We start from the raw sequence: 23,734 nt of genomic DNA, 5'->3' as shown, positions 1-23,734 counted from the left end.
TCATCTTTTAGGATGTGAAATAGCTCAACTGGAATTCCATCACCTCCACTAGCTTTGTTTGTAGTGATGCTTCCTAGGGCCCACTTGACTTCACATTCCAGGATGTCTGGCTCTAGGTGAGTGATCACACCATTATGGTTATCTGGGTCATGAAGATCTTTTTTGTATAATTCTCCTGGGTATTCTTGCCACCTCTTCTGAATATCTTCTGCTTCTGTTAGGTCCATACAATTTCTGTCTTTATTGTGCCCATCTTTGCATGAAAAGTCCCTTGGTATCTCTAATTTTCTTGAGATCTCTAGTCTTTCCCATTCTACTGTTTGTCTCTATTTCTTTGCTTTGATCACTGAGGAAGGCTTTTGTATCTCTCCTGCTATTCTTTGGAACGCTGTATTCAAATGGGTTTATGTTTCCTTTTCTCCTTTGCCTTTAGCTTCTCTTCTTTTCTCAGCTATTTATAAGACTTCCTCAGACAACCTTTTTTTGCCCTTTTGCATTTCTTTTTCTTGGGGATGGTCTTGATTACTGCCTCTTGCACAATGTCATGAATGTTAGGTCCACGAATCAAGGCACATTGGAAGTGGTCAAACAGGAGATGGCAAGAGCAAACATCAACATTTTAGGAAATCAGAGAACTAAAATGGACTGGAATGGGTGAATTTAACTCAGATGACCATTATATCTATTACTGTGGGCAAGAATCCCTTAGAAGAAATGGAACAGCCGTCATAGAAACAAAAGAGTCCAAAATGCAGTACTTGGATGCAATCTCAGACAGACAGAATGATCTCTGTTCCTTTTCAAGGCTTAACCTGGTACTGTCACAACAGGCGGGGTAGGGGTGGTGGGATGTTCAAGAGGGAGGAGACATTTTTGGAGTTTAACCTGGTATTCTGTCAAAAATTAGGTTTAGGGTGGTGGTGGGGGTGGGCAGGAGGTTCAAGAGGAGGGGATATATGTATAACAGATGATTTATGCTGTTGTACAGCAGAGACCAACACAACATTGTAAAGCAGTTATCCTCCAATTAAAAACAAATTTTTATAAAAGCACTTCCAATATTATCTCCTAGAAACAGTATTATCACTATTAGATTACTTATCACATTTTCTTTATTGATTGCTTTTTGTTCCTATCTGCACACTGCACACATCATCTCCCAATGTGAGATGATGTATGAGAAACTCCTTTAAGGACTCAATGTTATTACTAATGTGAATGACTAAATTTCTGATTATTTTGTTAAAATGTTATGGGTAATAACCAAATTATCCATATTATCTTCGGGTATAAAATGCACATTTGTGCTCCATCTGTGTTTCTACTTTTTTACATTAAAATTTCAAAAGAAAAAAAAAGATGTTTAAATATATGTTTGTGTCGCATTACTCATATGCAGTTGAATGTTACTCAGCCATAAAAAGAATGGAATAATGACATTTGCAGCTACACGAATGGACCTAGAGATGATCATACTGAGCAAAATAAGTTAGAGAGACAAATACCTTGTGATATCACTTGAATATGGAATCTAAAATATGCTACAAATGAACATATCTATGAAACAGAAATAAACTCACAGACACAGAGAACAGCCTTGTGGTTGCCAAGGAGGAGAGCAGGTGGGGCAGGGAGGAACTGGGAATTTAGGATGGGCAGATGCAAACTATTATATATAGCATAGATAAACAACTAGCTCCTACTGTACAGCAAAGGAACCATATTCACTGCCCTGTGATAACCGTAACAGAGAGAAAGTGAAAAAGAATGTACATGTGACTGAATCACTTTGCTGTACAGCAAAAATCAACACAACACTATAAATCAACTCTAAAATTTTTTTAAGTTGAACAAATTATATAAATAAAAGAAATGAAAGGGCTGCAGTAAAAATGTCAGATAAAAGATTAAGGCAAAAACATTAAAAGAGTTAATTCATGCCTAAACAATGTATATTATTACTGAGGGTACAACTCACTAATAATATATATTGCTATAATTTTCCATTGAGGTAATTTGATTATGTCAAAACATAATATAGAACATAAAACAGGTATATAAAATATTCAAGAATAAATTTTTAAAGTCAATAGAAGAGAATTAATACAATCTTCTGTAATGAATCAAGCAGCAAAACAAATATTTTTAAAAATAAACAATACAGATACTGAGTTCAATAATCTTATCAGGCTTTGTATCTCCAGTGAAGGAATACACATACTGTATACCTGGCTTCAGTTGTTAGGACAAATGGTAATGGATATTCATCAGCAGAAAATCAACCCTGATCTAAGTTTCATAATTTATATACACATTTACTCAAAATGGGTCATAGACTTAAACGTAAAATGTCAAACTATAAAACTTTTAGGAAAAACGTAAGAGAAGCCTTCAAGATCGAGAGTGAGGCAATGAATTCTTCGACTGGACACCAAAAGCACAACCTATTAAGGAGAAACTGATCAGACTTCTTGAAAATTAAAAACTTTCATTCTGCAAAAGGATCCTTATTAGGAGGCTTTTTAAAAAAAGTTACAGGCTGGAAAAAAATATTTACAAATCACATATATGACAAAGACTCATGACCAGTATCTAGAATACACAAAGAACTCTTAAAATTCAGTGATGGAAAAAAAAAATCCAATCCATAGTGGGCAAAAGACACAAAACACATTTCAACAAAGAACTATACAGATGGCAAATAAGTACATGAAAAGATGTTCAACATCATTACATTAACCACTAGGGAAATGCAAGCTAAAACCACAATGATACACTACATGCCCACTGCTGCTGCTGCTGCTGCTGCTAAGTCGCTTCAGTCATGTCCGACTCTGTGCGACCCCAAAGACGGCAGCCCACCAGGCTCCCCCGTCCCTGGGATTCTCCAGGCAAGAACACTGGAGTGGGTTGCCATTTCCTTCTCCAATGCATGGAAGTGAAAAGTGAAAGTGAAGTCGCTCAGTTGTGTCCAACCCTTTGCAACCCCATGGACTGCAGACTACCAGGCTCCTCCGTCCATGGGATTCTCCAGGCAAGAATACTGCCCACTAGAACAGCTAAAATAAAAAACACTGACAACACCAAGTACAAGTAAGGATGTGGAGAAATTGAATAACTCATACATTCATACATACTCATATATTCATACACTGCTGATGGAACTACTAAATGGGGCAGCCATTTTTTTTATTAAAAAAAAAAAAAAAAGCCTAAACACGCAGACATCTCTGGTGGTCCAGAGGTTAAGAATCTGCCTGCCAATGCAGGGGACACTGAGTTTGATGCCTGGTCCAGGAAAATTCCACATGCTGTGGGGCAACTAAGCTCATCTCCACAACTCCTAAGCCAGCACAGTACAACCACAGAAAGCCTGCACACAGCAACAAAGACCCACTGCAGCCAAAAATAAATAGCCAAAACGGAGGCTATAAAAAAAAAAAAAACACCTAAACACGCAACTCACATGACCCAGCAGTTGCATGACTGGTCATTTATCTCAGAGAATGGAAGACTTAACTCACAAAAAAACCTGTACTTGAATGTTTATATCAGGTTTACTTCTAATAGCCTCAAACTGGAACAGGCTAGATGACTTTCCACGTGTCAAAGGTTAAACACAAACCATGGTAGGAGAAAAAGTGAAAAAAGCCAACCCCAAAAGATTACATTCTTTACGATTCCATTTGTGTAATATTCTTGAAATGACAGCTATAGAAATGAGAAGAGAAGAGTGGTTCCCAGGAGTGAGAGAAGGGGCAGAGACACAAGGAAAACAGGGATGGCTATAAATGAGCAACATGAGGGATCCCTGTGGTTAGGGAAACATTCTGCATCTTGACCATATGATGTCAATATCCTGGTATTGACACTATACTATTGTTTTGCAAGATGTTACCAATACGGAAAACCAGGCAGGATATATGGAATCTCTCTGTATTTTCTTATAAATACATATGGATCTACAGCTATCTCAAACAAAAAGGTCAAAAAAAAAAAAAAATCAATGTCTTCTACCACATTAACAAAGCAAATGAGAAATCATGTATGATCACGTCAACAAATGCAGAAAGATAATCTGACAAAATTCAACATCATCCATGATATAAAAAAGGAGCAGTGGCATCTATAAAACAATTATAGATAACATCATATTAATGGTGAAACAATGAATTCTTTCCCCCGAAGACTGGGACAAGGCAAGAATACTCTCACCGGTTCTGCTTCTTATTCAACATTATATTACAGGTGTTAGCTACTGCAATAAGAAAAAGAAATAAAAAGCATAAATATTGGAAATGAAGATGTAAAGTTATTTTTATTTGTAAACTTTATTGTTGACTGTGCATGTAGAAAACCCTAGGGAACGTACCCCCCCACACACACACACAAAAATCCTACTATATGAAACTTTAGCAGGGCTTCCCAGGTGGCACTAGTGGTAAATAACTGTCTGCCAATGCAGGAAACATAAGAGACACAGGTTCGATCCCTGGGTCGGAAAGATCCCCTGGAGGAGGATATGGCAACCCACTCCAGTATTCTTGCCTGGAGAATACCATGGACAGAGGAGCCTGGTGGGCTACAGTCCATGGGGTTGCAAAGTGTTGGATACGACTGAGCGACTTCACTTTCACTTTAATATAAAAGTTAAAACAAAAGCTACTGGGGTGGGGGGTGGGGGGTGGGGAACAGAACACCTAAGTGACCTTAGAGTAGAGAAAGATTTCTTAGACAAAACAGAAATAAGTAGTACTAATCATAAAAGAAAAAAATCTGATGAATTAGATTTCATCAAAATTTAAAAGTCCTGCTCATCAAAAATCATCATTAAAGAATACAAATTGGAAGAGGTGTTAAAAAAAAAAGACGCTGGGAGGCAACTAGAGCAGTCTATTTAAGAGACAGTGGTAAGCTGTAATAGGTAGAAGCAATGGAGAAGGGAATAAGTTGAGATTCAAGACCAAGACTGATACAGGTGATGGTCTGAATTTGGTAATGATTTAATATAGTAATAGGTAACAGAAAGGGGGGGGGAATAAGAAAATAAAATAAAGAAAATATTATTAAGAAAATAATAATAATAATAAGAAAATAAAATTAAGAAAATAAAAGGTGAATGGAACACATGTAATCCCACAGCTTTTACACACATACATCATACTGTGTAGCAATAGCAGCAGCTAGTATTTATTGCTCATTTACTATGTCTCAGGACTGAGTTAAAACTTTAGGGGCCTTCTTTAGGGCCCTTCAATCTTCATGACAACCCTATGAGACAGCTACTTTACTAACCCATTTTACAGATGGGGAATTTACAACAGAGAGATTATGATGGATATTTACACACTTGTAATCAGAGCATAAAGGCAGCTTCTTAGCATATTCTCCACGTGTATGTGCTATTCCACCGCATTCACATATCAGTTTTTCTCTCAATGGACATTTAGATAATTCAATTTTTCACAATTATAGTTAATGCAGCAAAGATCAATTTCATTCAGTGCTTACCTTGAATAATTTTCTCAGGATAAAGCCTCAGTCAGTCAAAAGGTAAAACCACCTAGGTTTGATTACAATATACCATAGTAGAAAACTATCTTTTTTCCAAAACAAATCATTTTCAATTTTTTTTCAAACGAAACCATGCTCTGGATGGGTTAAGATAATCATACATTTAAAACAAAGGTACTGTAAAAAAAAAAAAATTTAGGGAGGTATTCCATATAATCTAGCCCCATTTCAACATCATCCCAATGAAGGCTACCTCCAAGGATCAAGCATTTCAAGAAAACTCCCAGATTTATGATGGTAAAAAGATGTTTCTGCCCTCTATTATAACCACACCAAAACAAGAAAAGAAAAAAGGAAAGCCACAGTTAAGGAGAAAATATTCCCAACAGATAAGATCCAGAATATATAAGGAATACTTACAAATAAATAAAAAGAAAACATCAGTTTTTTAAAGCAGGCAAAAGAAGTTATACAAATAGTCAATAAACATACGAAAAGCTGTTCAACATCATTAGTTTATCAGGGAAATGTGAATTGAAACACAATGAGACACCCAAATGTCCAAGATGGATGAATGTATAAACACTCCATTAAAATAGAGTATCATTCAGTGTTAAAAAAGGAAGGTTCTGATATATGTTACAACATAGATGAACCTTGAAAACATTAAGTGAAAATGAAATAAGACACAGAAGGACATATCTTGTATGATTCCGCTCACAGGAGGCATCTAGAACAGTCAACCTCACAGGGGCAGAAAGTAGAATGGTGGCTTCCAGGGGCTGGGAGAGCAGGAGATGAAGTGCTACTATTCAAAAGGTACAAAGTTTCAGTTTGATATGATAAAAAAGTTCATGATGGTGATGGTTGCATGACAATGTGAGTGCACTCAATGCCACTGAACTGTACACTTAAAAATGGTTAAAATGGTAAGTTTTGTAATGTATACTTTACCACAATTTAAAAACTGTTAAAATGATACATTTTATCATTTTGTATGATAAAGTATACATTTTATCATACAAAATGATAAAATGTATACTTCATCATACAAAATGATAAAATGTATACTTTACCACAATTTAAAAACTGTTAAAATGATACATTTTATCATTTTGTATGATAAAGTATACATTTTATCATACAAAATGATAAAATGTATACTTCATCATACAAAATGATAAAATGTATACTTTACCACAATTTTTGAAAGTGTTAGGTTGGGAAAAGACCACCATAGATACTATATCCACTGCTGCTGCTGCTAAGTCGCTTTAGTCGTGTCCGACACTGTGTGACCCCATAGACGGCAGCCGACTAGGCTCCTCTGTCCCTGGGATTCTCCAGGCAAGAACACTGAAGTGGGTTGCCATTTCCTTCTCCAATGCATGAAAGTGAAAAGTGAAAGTGAAGTCGCTCAGTCGTGTCTGACTCTTAGCGACCCCATGGACTGCAGCCTACCAGGCTCCTCTGTCCATGGGATTTTCCAGTACTATAGATCAAAAATGAAAGCACCAAATGTCTGTGATAATGCAAAGCCCTGGAACAACTCTTAACTGCTGATAGTGTAAAACGATACAAGCACTCTGGAAGAGAGGTTGGCAGTTTCTTATAATATTAAATATATATCTGTGACCCAAAATTTCCTTTCTAGGATTTACCCAGGAGAAATAAAAACATATATTAACAAAAAGACTTGTACACAAGTGTACAAAGTACCTTTATAACAGTCAAAAATTGGAAACAAGGAGAAGAGAGGAAACAAATCATGGTATTAACTACACCACAGAACACCACTTAACAATAAAAAAGAACAAACTACTTACTCGACTAATACAAGGTAGATGATACTCAAAAACTGAAAGTCACACAGATACATTTATATGAGTCTATTTATAAGAATTTCTACAAGAGTAACTATAGTGAGAAAAATCAGAAGTCTTCCACCTATAGGTCAGAAAATTGACTAGAAAGAGGCAGAGGGACTTGTGGGGTAATGAAAATGTTCTTTGTTTTTACTGATGCAGTAGTCACAAGATTATACACAGCTAGCAAAATTTACTGAATTGGGCATTTAACATTTGTGCATTATTACTGTATGCAAGGTATATCTTAATTTTTTTAAAAAAGGAGGGAAACTACATGCAGCCAACATAACCTGTATAGTATGACACAGAATATTTAGTCATTCCTTCAATAAGAAGAGGTTAATTTCCCAGAAAGGTTTTCCATAAAACATAAAGACGAAAACTCACACACTGGATAATGCCGGCAAAGATTTCTATTAGGCATCTCATAAATGTCCAAAACCAAATTTTTAATTTCTTTAGCCTAACACTCAACATCCCCCAATTTGTTCCTTCCCAAGCTTTTTTCACTGCTTTTCAGGTGGCTCAGAAGTAAAGAATCCACCTGCCAAGGCAGAACATGTGGGTTAGATCCCTGGGTTGGGAAGAGCCCTTGGAGGAGGAAATGGTTACCCACTCCAGTATTCTTGCCTGGAAAAAACCCATGGAGAGAGGAGCCTGGCTGGCTAACAATCCCTTGGGGCGGGGGGGGGGGGGGGGGGGGGGGGCGTGTCACAAAAAGTTGGACACAACTTAGTAACTGAGCCTCAAGCTTTTCCCATCTCAATAAATGGCATCAACATATACTATACTGCTTATACAAAGGGGAAAAAAAGTCAGGAGTCTTCTTGATTCCTTTCTTTGTCCTTCGTCCCATACATTCATCAATAAGTCCTATTGTCACTACTTCAAAGATAAGTCCATCTCTCTCCATCTCCACTGCTACTTACCTACTCTAAGTCACTATCATCTCATAATTGCAGCAGTCCCCTGTTATATCTCTGCTTCGACTTCTGCCCCTCTAATTCTTTCTCTACACTGCAGCCAGAGCAAATTTTAAAAGGTAAATCAGTTGTCATGATTCTGCTTAACTTCCTTTCCATAGACTGCAAGCCCTACACAATCTCATTTCTATTAACCTCTACAGACAAATTCCCTGGTGGCTCAGATAGTAAAGCGTCTGCCTACAATGCAGGAGACCTGGGTTCGATCCTGGGTGGGGAAGATCCCCTGGAGAAGGAAATGGCACCCCACTCCAGTACTCTTGCCTGGAAAATCCCATGGACGGAGAAGCCTCGTAGGCTACAGTCCATGGGGTCGCAAAAAGTTGGACACGACTGAGCGACTTCACTTTCATAGACAACTTCATCTCTCACCACTCCTTTTCCCTGTTCTCCAGACAAATTGACCTTATCACTGTTCCTTAAATACATCAAGCTTGTTCCCTGCAAAATTCTGCACCAGGTATTTTCAGAACACTCTTTCCCCAGTTACATGAATGGCTAGTTCTATCTCGTCTTTCAGTTGCCTTCGAAAATGTCACCACACCAAAGAGGCCTTCCCTGGCTACCCAATTTAATGTGGCTAAACTCTCTATCACTCTCCAACACTTTCTGTTATAATTTCAAAATGACTCACCATATGAATTATCTTATTTATATTGTATGTGTCACCCCAATAGAATGGAAGCTCCAGGAGGGCAAGGGACCTTGTCTGTTTTGTTCAGACAATAAGATTGCCTAGAATGGAAAAGGAACTCAGTAAATATTAATTCAATCAAAGGAGACATAATAAACCTGACAGAAGTTAATCACTCAAAATCTAGAGTTATCTAAATATCTATATCTAAATGCCTTAGCTCTCCTTGGAAATGGTTCCAAAAACACAATATCCCTAAGCGTATTCTATGTGAAATTCTATGTAAGATATGAAACCTAACACTGTTCTACACACAAAAGGAAGTCAGCAAGCAGCAGGTGACATAGGGCCTTCCCTGGTGCTTAGCGGTCAAGAATCCACCTGCCAATGCACCAGACCCGAGGTTGACCCCTATGTCAGTAAGATCCCCTGGAGAAGGAAATGGCAACTCACTATTCTTGCCTGGGAAATCCCATGGACAGAGGAGCCTGAGAGGATACAGTCCATGGGGTCGCAAATAGTCAGACACAACTTAGCAACTAAACAACAATAACATACAATATTAAGCATAAAATGAAACACTGGCTTAGCTGTTCCACAAAAAAAAGAAATAGAACAGCATTTTAAACAGTTTCAAATATTAATTTCAGAAATATATCTACATAAAACATAAGTCTAAAAAAAGAAAAACAGTAGAAATATATTTAAAGGAGCATAAAAAGCACTCCTTCAGTTAAAAAAAAAAAAGAGGACTGTCTCAGTAGAAACACAAAAACGTAAAGACAAACTCCGGTAGTTCTCTATTTAACTGAGCAAGTATCACAAAACTATGCTGACAGAACAGACAATAAAAGAAACACTGCATCAGCAGGCTCATCCATAATTTTTTTTTTTTTTACTACAGAGTATTTCAAACATATACAAAGGTAGACAGACCAGCATAATGAACCCCACATACCCCTCACTGAGTTGCAACAATTATCAATTTATCTCAAGGAATTTAAGAAATCAAATGAATTTCCAATGCAACACAATTTCCATGACACTGATGACAGAAAAAGGCACAAAACACCCATGATTTTATGCTTATTTTCCCGTTCCTGGTTGACCTTTGTCTACTTAAAGCCACAAAATTATGAAGTTCCTTTCCTATCATTTATACTCCACCATAATCCTACTCTGATGCTTACTTTAGATTGATGCAAAACGAAAAGTTGTAACTGGAATTTTAGAAATGCCAGAAATCAATCAGATGGGAGAAGACTTCTATTTCTCCATTCAACATATATGTTTAAGACACTCACTACACATACAAGTTTATATTATGTCAATAATAACTAATAAGTAGGATTTTTAATAGTTTTAAAGAAAATTTCTTTATTAACTGAAAACAGTAAATCTAAAACAAGTGGAGTGCCAACATATGGATTTCTAATCAGATGAACACACTAAGGGAGAACACACCCAAATCAAGACACAGTATTTTGGACACCCCAGAAGGTTCCACTGTGCTCCCACAAAGGTAGCCATTATTCTGATATCTATCACAAAAGAGTCATTTACCTGTTTTTGAACTTCATATAAATGGAATCATAAAAGTTCTCTCAAAGCGTTGGCTTCTTTTGCTCCATGTTACATCTGGGAGACTCACCTTGTTGCATGTAGCAGCAGTTCATTCTTTCTCGTGGCTATATAGTATTCCATTACATAACTATGCCTCAAGGTATTTATCCATCCTGCTCCTGATAGACGGACTATTTCCAGTTTGGGGGCCATTATGAATAGAGAATTAAACAGTTTTGTATATGCCTTTGTAGTGGACAAATGTACCCATTTATGCTGGGCATATTACGAAGCAGTAAACACAGGTTCAATCCCTGGGTTAGGAAGATCACCTGGAGGAGGAAACAGCAACCCAGTCCAGTATTCTTGCCTGGAAAATTCCATGGAGAGAGGAGCCTGGCAGGCGACAGTCCATGGGTCGCAATGAGTTGGGCACGACTGAGCAACTGAGCACACTAGACACAGGCTGATCCTGCTCAAACGCTATTAGGATTTCCAGACTACCAAATGTCGCACTATGAGACACTACCGAATCACTTTTCTTGTAAGAAGCCTTTAGATAACAAAGTCAGGTAGACCGAAATGGTCTTCCACTCATCATGCAATTAAAGTAGTTGTCAGAAATGATTCAAAAGCAATCAGCTGATTACAGAGCTACAAACTTTCATCTCATCCACATCTGACAGAACTCTTCAGCATTCAGATCCAATCCTTTGATCTGCTAAGGACAATTAAATCGACAATTATGGATAAGTGGTTAGTTATGGATTTCTGAAAAACTAGATATCTATGTAGAAACGTGTCTATAGAATCGAAAGCTTGGAAATGACAGAGATCTTGAAAGAAAACATCTACTAGTATAATCCTAGTACTAAGTCCCTATCTTCCACAAAAGGCAGCATAGTGAAAAAGCCATGGACTTCTGAAGTCACACATTAAAGGCCAGAATTATGAGCAAATTATCCTAATCTGAGTCTCAACTGTCTCAATTATAAAATGGGAAGTAGAGTTGACCCTCGAACAACATGGGCTTGAATGGTACAGGTCCACTCAAAACACCTATTTCCTTCACCAAATACAACAGTACTACATGATGGGCAGTTGCCTGAATGTGAGATGCAGAACCGCAGATACAGAAGAACCATGTATAAGGAGGGCCGACTATAAGTTATTCTCAGATTTTCAGTTTTGCAGACAGTTGGAGGCCCTGGCCCCCAATTGTTCAAGAGTCAACTGCATACCAATTAAATGATCTCATAGAACCATTGTGAAGATTAAATGAGATAATCTATATAATTTTTACCATATACCAAATTTTATTTCAAATGTCTCTCTCTTTTTTTTTTGGTGTAGCTTGCAGGATTTTTGTTCCCTGACCAGGGATCAAACCCATGCCCCCTGCAGTGGAAGAGCAGAGTCTTAACCACTGGGTCACTAGGGAAGTCCTACAAACACCTCCTTTTCACAGAAGGAATACTGGCCAAATAGGGGATTCAAGTCATGGCCCTAGAAAATTATACCATGAGGGTCACCTTCCGTCTCACCTGAACAAAACTACAAAAATGCCTAAATTACCTCTACAACATCTTGGAAATGAAGTCTCAATCTTCAAAGTGGAATACACACATCTTTAGGAGTACACAAAGACATGCAAGCAAGGGAATCAACTTCCACCCTACTCTATCATAAAGCTGATCTGCCCAGGTATCAAATAAAGACTTTCAACCATAAAATGTATTACTTTAAAACTGGAGTCAGAAAACTACACCCATGTACCAAATCTGGCCCACTACTACCAAAGCAGTACTGGAACAGAACCTCGTACAGCTCTCTGCTTACCGTCTGGGGCTGTTTCTGCACGTCAATGAGAGACCTGAGTAGTACTAACGGGGACCGCACGGCCCACAAAGCCTACCAGCAAGCCCTTTACAGAAAAAGTATGCTGACTCCTGTTTTAGGATACAATTCTGTGGGGTGCATACAAGTTCAAGAAGAAAAATAAGAAATGGACAAATTCCAAGAAGGATAAAATTACCAAAACTGACTCAAAAAATTTAAAAAAATCCAGACAGACCTACACCAAGTAAAGAAATTGAATAAGTAGTTTAAAAACTTCCCACAAAGAAAAGCCCAGGCCCAGAGGACTTTGCTGGTAAACTCTATCAAATGTAAAGAAAGAAATAATTACCAATTCTACATAAATTCTTTCAGAAAACAGCAGAATAACATTTTCCGACTCATATTATGAGGGTAATTTTACTCTTGATACTGAGTCCAGTCCAAAGACATCACAAGAAAAGGAAACCTCAGACGAATATTCCTCACAAAAATTTTTAATATCAGCAAATTGAATTCAGTAATATACAGAAAGTAGGATACACCAAGATTCAACAGAATCCATTCTAGGAACACAAGACTGGCTTAACATCTGAAAATCAGGTAACGTAATACACCATTTATACACAGCCATATCTTCGAGGGCTTTTATATATTAAAAAGGTTATCTATATACTTTTAAAGCGTCAAATTACTATTAGATTTAGAAAACTCTGTATTTATTTTTCAAAAGTCAATATTTACAACCTAACAGAAATTACATACTAAACCATTTTCAATTAAATGTTTAAATTACTTAAATTTAAGATGACCCTTCCATTTCATTAAACTACACTGGGCAAATATTGAGATTAACCAGATGATACTCTCTTCACTTCATTAGGCAACAAATTTGATAAGAACACTCTTCAGATAAGGCTTCAAATACATACTGCATATAAAAAAGTGACAGAGCCTCAATATCGATCACCAAATTCCCAGCTGTAATTGTATCCATAAACAAATTCCTACACACAGATGCCCAAAGTCATGACGTCACCTAATTTAACCACAATAGGGCAAATCTCCCACCCCATCTCACCCACCAGGTCACCAGAAAAGACTCAAATGCCTTGCCAAAATTCGGACACATTATCATTACAGATATTGTACTCCTTTCGGATACTAATATGGACGTCGTGTCCTGTTGTAGTTGATAACAGATAAATGCCGTATCTTCCACCTTGCATTACTTACAAATCTTGGACTCTCAAGAATCTTAAACATTTTCTAGTCCAACGTTTTTCAAACTACAGGTCTTTAGCAGTCAGACCCATTACAGGTCAGAATCAGTTTAGTGAGTTACAATCAACTTTTTTTTTCTTTCAATGAAATAGAAAATGTCAGAGGGTACCACATACATAGAAGGCAAAATTTTATTTCCTGTGTACACACTCTACGCATGCAGGGGTCACAAAGAGTCAGCATGCAAAATACATTAACTGTGGGTCATAGGTCAAAAAAGTTAGAGACACTCTATTAGTCCCACAGTCCTCAAGAAGGCTTCAACAAAAGATTCTTAGTACTCAAAGAGTTATGTTTTTTGTAACCATTTCCAATTCATACAGAGAAACCAAAAAATAGGAATTCTGTGCTCAGTACACTTAATCTTCCATTCATAAATAAAAGACTAGAATCTATCTGAGGTTTCCAGTTGAAACAGTGACCTGCTCAGAGGCAGTCACTTAAGTTTTGATGGGATTACGACCTTTATTTGACAGCGCAAACTGAAATCAGTTGTCTGTGGCTAGGAAAGAGAACAAAAACCAATCTGGGTCTCGAGATCCACATCTGTAACGGCAGGAGAGGGCTGTTTGGACTCCTTCTACCTCTGAAATTGGGAGGTTTGTTGACAACCAACTGGCCAAGCAGGTGAGGACTATGCCTCCCCCACACCAAAACACTTGAACCATTCAACAAGTCAATTACTGATCAATTCAACCAATATCACACAAAGAGTACTGATAATAAGAAACTAAGACTTACACTAACAACAGTAAAGAATCAAGGGGACGTAAGTCTCCAGGAATAGCAGAAGCTGCCCCCTGCCAGTTATCACTAATTTCTCAGCCACCCTCTCCTCTCAGACTCCAGTTCATCTCCGCCCGCCCCCCTCCCCCACCCCCGCTATCTGTCATGGATGTGGTACTCGCGTTCTTCCCTGCCACCGTTCTCCACTGTGCAAAAGGAAACACGCAGGGAGCAATGAGGGGGTGGGCTGCAGGAGCCATTAACGAAGCTAAACTAAGAGCCTAGGCCGCTAATGCCTCACACCTCCCACAATTCCTCGACTGCTGAGAGTCCCGTTCCCTCGACCTCCACCTCAAACCATACCCCGGAGGCAAGTCCTAGTAATGGGTCCCCGCGCACCCGAAGCAGCCCCCATCTCGAACCCACCGCTCTAGAAGTCTGCAAGGCCTGGAAGCACGAAGCCTAAAAGCAAACTCTCCGGCAACCCCGGAAGACCCCTGCCACGAGCGCCCACCAGCCACCCGCCCCCCCCGTCGCGCCTACCTCTACGCCACCGAGCCTACGCCTCCTCGGTTCACCACACCAAGCCTGCCCCCGAAGCCACCGCAAGACCCCTGAGACTAAGGGTCTTCACACCCACCCCCACAGCCGCGGCCGCCGCCGGAAGCGCCTTGCGTCTCCACGCCACCGTCGTGAGGTCACTTCCGGCGCGACGCTTCAGAACCCGGGGGCGGGACGCCCGGGAAATTTGAGAATTTGGAAACATTAACTACTGGGACCAGCTTTGTGGCCTTCCAGAACCGCGCCTGCTGGGCCTGGTTCCCTGTGCCCCGGCTACCTATATCGGGTGGAGTCTGGGTTCGAGTTGGAGTCCTGCCTGCGTCCCAGGCTCGGTTGCTGGGGAGTTCTCTTCCCTCTCGTAGTACTGATGGAAAGCTCCGACTTTCCTTCCAGTTCCTCTTACGCTAATCGCCGAACCAGAGCCGAAGACTTTGGCTAGGAGACTGCCTCTGTTCTCATGGCCCCTATTCTCGATCAGTTGCAGCTGTGGGATGCAATTAGTAGGCCCCCGTGACGGATTAAAGGAAAAAAATATTCCCTTCGTGGTCTTCGTGGTTGATCTTCAAAGTTTATCAGCTTCAGCCCGTTTTGGGCTTAGTGTCAGTCAATCTGTGCTTGAATACCTTTCCCCACTCCCATCCCTAGTACTCAGTACATGGGAAAGTGCCACTCTCCTTCCTGTGGCATTTTAGAGTCTCGGTCGCCTTGATTTTGAAAAAAGCAGCCGTTTAGGATCAAGACTGAATGTAATGAGGAAGTTTATAGTTGGCAAGGTCGTCTTGAAGCCTGACACCTGGTTTAGGAACCACTGCTTGAGCAGGCAGCATAGAGGAGGGCAGGGGTTCCAAATCTGGCTGTGCAAAATAAGTCGAAGAACTTTAAATTTTTTTCTGTTTTCAAGAACTGTCCCTTTCCTTCCTCCGACACTGAAGATTTTGTTTTAGTAGGTCTGGAGAGTCCATGGCATCTGTTATTTTAAAGGTTTCTTCCAGTCAATTCTTAGCAAACCAAAGTTTGGGAACCCCTGGTGTATCAGACTCAGAGTTGAGTCTTTGCTCTACCTTTTCTTTTTAATTATTATTATCATTTTACAAAGGAGCTGTACCTCTCTGGAAATAATAGCTAACAGTTACTGTGAAATTAATGAGATTTGCTGACCATGATTGATATTCCACATACACACACCCAAAAGTTTGTTAATTTTCTTGTGCCTCCCTTTGGTTATGGTTCTATGCACGTGTGCTACGTCGCTTCAGTATAATCCACTCCAAATTATTTTTTAAACGCACAGGAGAATCAAACTTTCATCTTGTTTTCTGTAGCAAACACTGCTGTAACCCCAGAGGTCAGTTGGATATTATGCCTACTCTTGCATCCCCATCACCTTGCACTGCTGCTGCTAAGTCGCTTCAGTCGTGTCCGACTCTGTGGGACCCCATAGACGGCAGCCCACCAAGCTCTGCTGTCCCTGGGATTCTCCAGGCAAGAGCACTGGAGTGGGTTGCCATTTCCTTCTCCAATGCATGAAAGTGAAAAGTGAAAGTGAAGTCGCTCAGTCGTGTCCGACTCTTAGCGACCCCATGGACTGCAGCCTACCAGGCTCCTCCGTCCATGGGATTTTCCAGGCAGGAGTACTGGAGTGGGTTGCCATTGCCTTCTCCAATCACCTTGCACAGTGCCTGCCAAATAGTAGGTGCTGAAATAAGTGTGTATTGAATGAATGAAAGGATTGTCCAGAGATCCTCTGTATAGACTTTCCCTGGAGTTCAAACTGGGAGTCTCTAGTCAGATCTGAGTTTATCAGCCACTAAACTTTGGAAAAGATCAACAACTGCCTTAATTCTACTAAATGAATTGCTCTGCTTAGAGAATTCTGCTGTATTGTTTTGGAACTTTGACCTCATGGAAAGATCAATCACCCAGACTTTTAAGTTTCTTAAAGCTTTTAAGAATTATTGAGTTTCTCCTTTGATCTACAGAGAATGGCAAATACATTCAGAATTGGAATGGAGAATCATTGTTTCACACAGTTTTACACAAATGGTATCTTTTCTCAGCAGAATTGGGGATGTTCATTAATTGCACAAAAAATTCAGATTAAAGATCAGCATCTTATAGAGTTAGGGAAGCCAGGGAGTCATGCTATAAAGTCCTTCCAAACTCCTTGTCCTTGCTACAACCACCATATATACAGACTGACTCAGTGTGTTAAAACTGAACGCTAATTGGGACAAGAAATACACATGATGTGCCTGAAACATACTGTTGTACAAGATAGCAAAGAAGCTATCAAAGACTACTACATTTTTGTTAAAATAACTCAATGCCAACTTGAAGAGGCTCCCATTGGTCAAAAGTAGGACAGTTTGGACATCAATAATAACAATAGAAATTCATCAAATATATTAAGATCCATGTGTCACTAATGATAATTTTTGAAAACTTAATTTGAAACATATTTAACTGTACACCTGGTGCTCTCACTCCTATTCAAAAGAAATGAAAAATCTATATTAAAAAAAAAATAGTACACGAATGTGCTTGGCAGCCTGAGAGTGGCAGTAGGCACTACCATCCCAGGACAACATTTTGGCATCCAGAAAAAGTTACATAGAGTTTGGAAGAGGAGGAATCCAGGCTGATTACAACAGAGGCACTTTTTATGGTTATACCCATTTGAGGATTATCATCTGCAAAAACAATGCTAGAAATTGATCTCAGAACTCCTCTATCTTATAGCAATTGATAGCATATAAAATTGCTTATTAATAGCATAGAGAAACAGTATTTTTTTTTTAAGTACAAAGACTTTCCTGGTGGTCCAGTGGTTAAGAATCAGCCTGCCAATTCAGGAGATAAGGGCTTAAATGACTCCAGGTCTGGGAAGATTCTACATGCTGTGGGACGACTAAGCCCATGCACCACAACTACTGAGCCCACATTATAGAGCCTCATGCTCCACAGCAAGTGAAGCCCACGCAATGAGAAGCCCACGCAGTGCCGCTAGAGAGTAGCCCCTACTTGCCACAACCAGAGAAAGCCCACACACAGCCATGAGGACCCAGCACAACCAAAAATAAAATTAAAATAAATTTAAAAATATAAATAAAATTTTCATTCCATAGTTCTTTGATTGGTTCAGTAAACATTTGTAGAGGAGCTGCCTACTAAGTGTCCTGCACTGTGCTAGGTACTGGGATAGGAATAAAGCACTCCTTTCAAGGTGCTTACATTCTAGAAGGAAAAACAAAGAATTACAGATGAGCATGATACAAAAGCACAGAGCACCAAGAAAGCACATAAAACAAGGAAGTGGGAGAAGCAGACACAGACAGGGGAGCACAGGGTTTCCTAGATGTGACATCTAAGCTGATGTACAAAGGATGAACAGGGATTAATTAGGTGAAACTTGGAGAAAGATCATTTCAGTAAAGGGAGAGTTACATAGAAGGCCAAGGAAATGTGCGTTAGCACAGCCCACCAGGGAAACACAAGGAGTTCAGCTTGGAAGGAGCATAAATGTAAAGGGAGGAAATGATGATAGATCCAGAAAGTTAGACAGGAGCCAGATCCAAGAGAGCCTTCCATGCCATCAGGAGCTTGGATTTATGCCAAGGGCAATGGGAAACAAATGCAGAATTTTAAGCAAAGAAATACCCTGGTAGGACTTATGTTATGGAGAATGGACTTAAGAGAGACAAAACTGGTGGGAGTGATATCAGATGAGAAATGGCAATAATTCACACTAAGGCATTAGCAAGTCAGGCTGATAAGGAGAAGACAGTTTATAAAGATGTTTAGGAGAAATAGAATCAATGCCTAGGTTTATGGCTAAGACAGAAGATTGTTTGATGGTGCTGTTTGCTCAGATACTGAACTGAAGAGGATGACAATCTTATAGATAAGCAGTAAAATGATAAATTCTGTTCTGCTTATGTTGCGTTTAAGATACTGTGGGAGCAGCTGAAATCCTTAGATTTGGGACACTGGTGGCCTTGCCCTTGACTCACTCTGGAGGTAGCTTCCACTCTGATTTTCCTTGAGCCAAGACTTTTCTGTGGTGTTCAAGTGACAGACTGCTCAGAGCTCACACCCCTCCTTCCAGACCTGCTTCATTTTGCCTTCGCAAAATTCCCTAACTGTCTCCCAAATGGCTCCAAGCCCACTTTCAGCCTGTAGACAAGCCTCTTCCCCAGGCCTGTCCTCCTGATGGTGAACCTCACCATCATACAATGTCCCCAAGCCCAAGGAGTAGCCAGAAATGGGACTACTTGGGAGAAGTGAGGCTGAAGACTGGAAATTCAGGCTGAGATGAACACACCTGTGAACCTGAGAAACCCTCACCATAGAAGGGAGCAGGAAGGAGAGAGGAGGGGGATAGGGACCTCCGTGTGTCCTCTGGCCCTGGCCATGCGCATGCCAGGAGTAGGTCATTTTACAGTCTGGAACGTGTGGCCATCTGGTGGGAAACTGGATATATAGATCTGGAGCTCAGGAGAGAGATACGACGTTTAGAATTCATCAATAATCAGGCAGTAATTGAATTTCCAATAATGGAGTATCCAAGGATAACACATAACATAAAGAGGGTCAAAGGCCAAAGACAGAACTTCGAAGCACACCAACATTTACAGGATACACACAGGAAATAAGTGTTTTGGGGATAATGTTTTGTAGGTAAAACCAGTGAACAGCACCCACTTGCCTTTCCTGACTATAGGAAGGAGAGATTGTTTTAACAAGACTCGCTTCTGCCTTAATGTGCTTTTGGCCACCCTAACAGTCTCTATCAAGGATATCAACCATCAGAGAATTAAACAAAGTCTTAGGTCAGTAACAGCACAATACTCATCTATAGTTCTTGACTTGACAGTACCTGTCATGGAGTTCTAGAATGGTAGAGATGAAAGGAAACCTTTGAAATTATCTACTTCATCCCCCATTGTATGGGTAAGGGCTTAGCAAATTAATGGTGGATTCAACATTGGAACTCGGGTCTCCATGACTTATATGTAGGCAGAACATGTCCCAGTCTGCCTAAAACAGTCCCAGTTCACCCCTGTTACTCATAATAATTATTATCACCTACCTTTATCCTTAAATATGTTCTGGTTAGACAAAAAATTCCATAGTCACCTTATTTATATAGCATAAATTTTAGGGCCAAGCAAGCATTGCTATTTATTTATATGATTATTTATCTTTTATGTGATCTCAAAGGCTTAAGTGTCTTAAACTCTTACACATCATTTTATAAGTGAGGTAACTAACATGTGAAAACAGGTTCCAGACCATAAAATGCCAAACAAAGATCAAGATTAAAAATAAAAACCTTAGATTAGGCAAGAGTTTCTTAAATATGACACCAAAAGCCCAACAACAAAAGTCAGTCAGTTCAGTCACTCAGTCACATCCAACTCTTTGCAGCACACCAGGCTTCCCTGTCTATCACCAACTCCTGGAGCTTGCTCAAACTCATGTCCATCAAGTCAGTGATGCCATCCAACCATTTCATTCTCTGTCGTCCCCTTTTCCCCCCGCCTTCAATCTTTCCTAGCATCAGTGCCTTTTCCAGTGAGTCAGTTCTTTGCATCAGGTGGCCAAAATATTGGAGCTTCAACTTCAGCATCAGTCCTTCCAATGAATATTCAAGGTTGATTTCCTTTAGGATGGACTGGTTTGATTTCCTTGCAGTCCAAGGGACTCTCAAGAGTCTTCTCCAACACCACAGTTGAAAAGCATCAGTTCTTCAGTGCTCAGCTTTCTTTATGGTCCAGCAACAAAAGTAAAAATAGATAAGTTGCACTTCATCAGAACAAAGGGAAATTGGGGCTTTGACGGACATATCAAGAAAGTTAAAAGATGTCCCATAGAATAGAGGGAAATATTTGCAAATTATATATCTGATAGGGCTATAGTGTCCAGAATAAATAACTCTCACACCTTAACAACAATAAAATGAACAACTCAATTTAAAAATGGGCAAAGTACTTAATAGACAACATCAAGTCTATCATGGAAGTTAATGGGAAAATGGATTTATCTCATAGGACTTTGTCTCACCCTCAAACTTGTAAATTCCTCATTTCATTAAACAAGAACTCCCCAAGAAATGAATCCAGATTTGACAAGGGATAGTTTTGCATTTTGGCTGAAATCATCTAAGAATTGCCTTCCCCTTCTATCTCATTCTGATGAAATAAACTCAGGAATCACTGCAGATGAAGTTGGACTTGGAGGATCATCCCAAGGAGTCTGTAGTCAACTCCTACCACTAGAAACCTCTCTCCCTCAATGCAATGTCCTCTCTCCTCCTACACCTCTCCCACCACACCCTGTAATCCTTACCATGTCCTTGGTTTTCTCTTTTAAACTTCTTTCCCAGTGTCTAAATTAGAAAGAATTATCTTAATTTTTTTAATGAGTCAGGGATAGATATTGAGCAAAGAACAGAGGGCATCTAGAGCTGTGGTGGATAATAGGGGAAGGTGTGTTGCCCATCTGAAAAGACGTTCAAGAAGAGAACAGGCAGCAACTGTCGCTGGCCAGGCCCCAGCTTCACCTGAGGCCCCTCCTAGCTCCAGCCGTCAGCCTCTGTGTCCTCCCCTTTCTTCCATTTCTGGGATCCTCAGAGAGAAACCAGCTCAACAACAATTGGCCTTTTCAGATGCTGCCACTGAGTTGCCACTTCTTCCTCCAGTCCTGGGGCTTTCAATAGCTTCAGGAACATCAGCTTCACAACTCTCAAGTTCCCAGGCAAGACTAAGGGTTGCGTGCAGACACACTCGTGATTTTCCTCATCTGGTCCTGTGAGCCAACTATTAAAATGTTCAGGAGAGGCAATTTCACTGTGCAGACACATAGGTGGACCCAAAAGAAGTAGGGGAGGAGGTTGGATGGGAAAGCCTCCCAGCTCACCAGGTCTAACAGTCCACAGTCAGGGCTTCCTTCCAGGTTTGTTGAGCTCGTGGGGACTTAGAAGCTAGGTGTCCTCCCCAAGCATATTTCAAGAATCAGACTACTGTGCAGAATGTTTACGAGTTCAGGACACTTGTGCGTGTCCCCCATATCTCAAATAAGTGAGCACTGCAAGCTGTCTATCTTCTTGCTCTCCTCCTCACTACCACTCACCTCACAGCCATATCCTGATACATCTGATGCTCTCCTTGCAAGGGAAGTGTTAGGAAAAGAGGGAAGTAGATGAATAATTTCACATACAGGGTAAAAACATTTGCAAAAAGTGATAAACCCAAGAATGCTCTGTTTCACAAGTTTGCAATTTCTTTTTTAAAATGTATTCATTTATTTACTTGTCTGTGCCAAGTCTCAGTTGCAGCATGTGGAATCTTCAATCTTTGTTGCAGTATGTAGGATCTTTTTAATTTGTGGCATCGGAACTTCAGTTCCCATGCAACTTCAGTGGCAGCATGTGGGGTGTAGTTCCCTGACCAGGGATCAAGTCCAGCCCCTCTGCATTGGGAGCATGGAGTCTTAGCCACTGGACCACCAGCGAAGTCCTTCTTTCTTTGTTTTCTTTTTCTAAAGTAGATTGAGAGTATTCTGTGAAGGAACCACCAAGAGATGCTCAGGAAAAGTCCCAATAGGGAAATATATCTTTACTCATCACCCAATCCTTTGGAAAGATCAGATAGAGGTGTGAACAAGAGAAAAGTTAGCCCAGAGAGGAAAACAAGATGCTCCAAATCACCCATAAAGTTATCAGAGAGGGTCTGACTAATGAACAAGTATTTATGGTATGCTAACCATGTGCTCAGCCCCAAAGCTAGAAACTGGGATGGAGGCAACAAAGAAATAGGCCTGCCCTAAGGAAGCTTATTGGAGAAGGCACTGGCGACCCACTCCACTCTATTATATTCTATTATATTCCTCAAGTCTTCTGTCTGCTTAGCCCATGATCCTGGCATATTCCTTGCCAAAACATAGACCCCTATACTCTCAAGCTTAAAGAGAAATCTGATAGAGGTTAATACTGTCTGTGCCATTCTAAAGCTTAGTGGACATTATGGAGGCAGCTGTCTTAGGTCGGTCAACTCCAGGGCCCCCCTGGGAAGAGAAGCATCCACTCCCCAGTGCCTCCTCCTTCTACTCTCCTCCAGCTTTCCACCACAACTTTCTGTCTTGTGTCTCTGACACTACAACTATTCCTACCCCTCCTTACATACAATACCACTAACCTTTATGTTTACTTTGCTAACTTATCAGATCATATCCTCCAACAACATGACTTTCATATCTACCACTTTGAACTCGGCATATTTCTAATATACTCCACAATACCACCAAGATATTGCTACAAACTCCAAAAAGTTCAGATCTGTGTTTGGCTAATGCTATATAAATGGGAAACTTAGTTATGGCCAGCCCACAAGGATTCCTCTACCTGTGTTCCTCCTTTCTTATCCCCATAATAAAAGGCTTTCTATGCTGCTTAGCAACTCATGCCCTGCTCTCTAAGGTTTCTATTATCATTACTACAATGTTGCCTTAAAATGATGACAAAAAGCCACAGAATCAATTGTTTTGCATTTTCTTAAATTCCGTATCTTTCTATTTGGCATCCATTGGTTAATTATATTAACTGTGTTTTCTTCAGAGAAGGCGATGGCACCCTACTCCAGTACTCCTGCCTGGAAAATCCCATGGATGGAGGAGCCTGGTAGGCTGCAATCCATGGGGTCGCTAGGAGTCGAACACGACCGAGCAACTTCACTTTCACTTTTCACTTTCATGCATTGGAGAAGGAA

General features: G+C 40.0%; 1 protein-coding gene across 1 annotated transcript in view; it reads right to left on the bottom strand.

The window, feature by feature from the left end:
* The window catches only part of EDC3 (enhancer of mRNA decapping 3), a 54,744-nt gene extending 39,658 nt beyond the window's left edge, over positions 1–15,086 (bottom strand). Inside the window, exon 1 of the mRNA XM_010843352.1 lies at positions 14,952–15,086. The gene's annotated coding sequence lies outside the window, so the exon portion shown is untranslated. The remainder of the gene's footprint in view (positions 1–14,951) is intronic.
* Positions 15,087–23,734: the final 8,648 nt, after the last annotated feature.

The sequence above is a fragment of the Bison bison genome, unplaced genomic scaffold (genome assembly GCF_000754665.1).
Source record: "Bison bison bison isolate TAMUID 2011002044 unplaced genomic scaffold, Bison_UMD1.0 scf7180017864181, whole genome shotgun sequence".
Classification (NCBI taxonomy): Eukaryota; Metazoa; Chordata; class Mammalia; order Artiodactyla; family Bovidae; genus Bison; species Bison bison.
Note: the sequence above shows the minus strand (reverse complement) of the source record. Positions and strands in the feature narration are given on the sequence as shown.